Source organism: Aethalodelphis obliquidens, unplaced genomic scaffold (genome assembly GCF_003676395.1).
Source record: "Aethalodelphis obliquidens isolate GAN/ISIS:26980383/991018 unplaced genomic scaffold, ASM367639v1 scaffold5, whole genome shotgun sequence".
Taxonomy (NCBI): domain Eukaryota; kingdom Metazoa; phylum Chordata; class Mammalia; order Artiodactyla; family Delphinidae; genus Aethalodelphis; species Aethalodelphis obliquidens.
In genome coordinates this window covers 38,734,595-38,736,972 of record NW_020837949.1, presented here as the reverse complement: position 1 = coordinate 38,736,972, position 2,378 = coordinate 38,734,595, and the positions used below count along the sequence as shown (strand labels likewise).

The window sequence follows — 2,378 nt, the reverse complement described above, 5'->3', positions numbered from 1 at the left end:
TACTATTTATCTTATAGTAAACAAGAAGGGATAAGGAGGTTTTCTGCCCAGCTCCACTTTTACTTGATTTACAACCCTGACTAACCTTATTAGACATAGGTAAAGCGTCACCAATTGCAGGCATCAACTTGGAAGTTGAATGACCAAGAATAATGTGTTTGACCAATTAATTGACTATCACATTTTTAACTTATCCATAGACACAATAAAAGCAACATCTTCCCCATTTTAACCTACTCACTTGCTTCTTCTGTAACATAGTCACAGTTATTCATGAAAAAGAAAAAGAGAACTACTTAGAATAGTTTCAAGATGATTCAAATATTAACTAGGAGTCTGATCAAGAGTTTCTTAATTAAGGTTGCTGTTGCCTTAGAATAAGCCTGTCAACAATACTTACAGTACAGCTAATATACCTTAATGAATGAGCATGATATAGTTTAAAGAATACTGTCAAAGGAAAATCACATACAATATTCAAAGGGACTGAACCATCTTTCTCCTTACTGCATATTAACCTTGCATATAAATTCAATTGAACTTAAAAGTAAAATTTGCTTTATTAAGTACTCAGAAATGTTTTCTCTTTATTCTGATTGCAAATTAGATTAGTATGCTCACAGTTGATCTCCTTTCAGATAGTATAAGGCTTTTTTCAAACAAAGATGGAAAATCAGTGTAATTATAGCTCAGTGACACTTTTGTAATGGGGAGAGATGTAGATGATACCTTAGTTAATACCTGAAAAAATTAATTATCTATTCCATTAAAGAGGTATCTTAATAATTTCCAAATGTAGAAACCATTTTTCTGTAAGCTTTACCTTTCAATTTCTGGCTCTATTTTGTGGCATCCACCACATGAATGGAAAAGCCAATTTAAAAAAAGAATACTCAAATATGTACTGAGCTTCTACCGTGTGCCATGCCCTGTACTAGGTATTCTGCACTTGATCTTAGCCAAAAGGCCGAGAAGTGATGTACTAGGTATTCTGAAAATAAAAGAAATATGAGATAATTATGCAAGATATTCAAGGCAAAAGCAGTTATAGTAAAATATTTTTGATAAAGAGATTTCTAATGAATTATACAAGCATTTTACTCTATTCTCTTTATTTGGTAGATGTCTTTATAAACACAAGTCAGTATGAAAATGCATCTCCTATTGCCATAACATAGTCTCTATGATTCATGAAAAAAATTTTTAAACAATCCTTATTACACCTTTTTCCCTAACTTTCATTATATACCAAATTCTTCCAAAACATAATGGCTTGAAACAACCCATTATATTCACAGATCCTGTGGCTCAGGAACTCAAATAGGGCATAGTAGAAGTATATTTTTTTTTGCTCTATGGTAGATGAGATCTCAACCAGAGAGACTCTAAAACTGTGAGAAACTTAATGAGTGGGCCTAGAACCATTTGCAGCTCATTCATTTCCATATCTGGCATTAGCCTGGGCTAACAGGAACACTAGGATCGCTGTTCAGAAGATGTGCATGTAGTATTTTTGTGGCTTGGCTTCCTCACAGCATGGCAGTTTCAGAATAGTAAGACTTCTAATATAGTAGTTCAGGGCTTCAATTGTGAATATTCCAGGGATCAATGTAGAAGATACAATTGTGACTGTATAAATAGAAAAATGAATAGCACAGCACCTTCAGCCATTTAAAAATATCAAACTGCTTCCTGAATACATTTAATTCCATTTATATCTATAATTTGCTCACTGCATCAGTTTGCACAATTTAAATCTTGGTTTGATTTCCCCTCTACATGGAAGTGGCCTTTGGTATTCCTTGGTTCTCAAGTGAAACACATTTATCATGATGAATTAATAAGCTAGAATTCTAACTGATCACAAGTTAGTGTCATTGACCTCAGTCAAACCTTCAGTTTGCAATCACTTTGGGTGAGCAGAGGATTAGACCCTGGGTTCTGAGGTGATACCACCAAACTGCTAACATCTTGCCTAAAGCCATGCTTTCTCTTGCTTTTTCACCTCTCTATATCAATACTCTGCTATAACAAATCAGAAGCATGTTTTCTGGGAATACATAGCCCATCTTTGGAAATATTTTTATACCTAGACACTTCCTCATATATTTACTCATTCTTATATTATTATTATTTTTTAGTAACATCCCCCCTTGTTACTTCTTATCACACAAAGAATAAAATCCAGTCTCTGCTCTTACAGCCTAAAAAGTCATGTGTGTTTTTGTTTTGGTTTGGTTTGTTTGTTAATACTTGAAAGTCGTTTTACCATTTGTCTCCTTTGATTGACTATAATCTCCACAAGAACTGGGACATTCACTATCCTATACCTAGTCCTAAATTAGTACTTGTTTCATAGAAATAATTAAATATGTATA

At 33.4% G+C, this 2,378-nt stretch overlaps 1 non-coding gene across 1 annotated transcript; it reads right to left on the bottom strand.

Annotated features, from left to right (window-relative positions):
- Positions 1 to 792: 792 nt before the first annotated feature.
- On the bottom strand, positions 793 to 979 carry LOC113618636 (U2 spliceosomal RNA). Its single transcript, XR_003432070.1, has one exon. It is a non-coding gene; the product is annotated as a U2 spliceosomal RNA (small nuclear RNA).
- Positions 980 to 2,378: the final 1,399 nt, after the last annotated feature.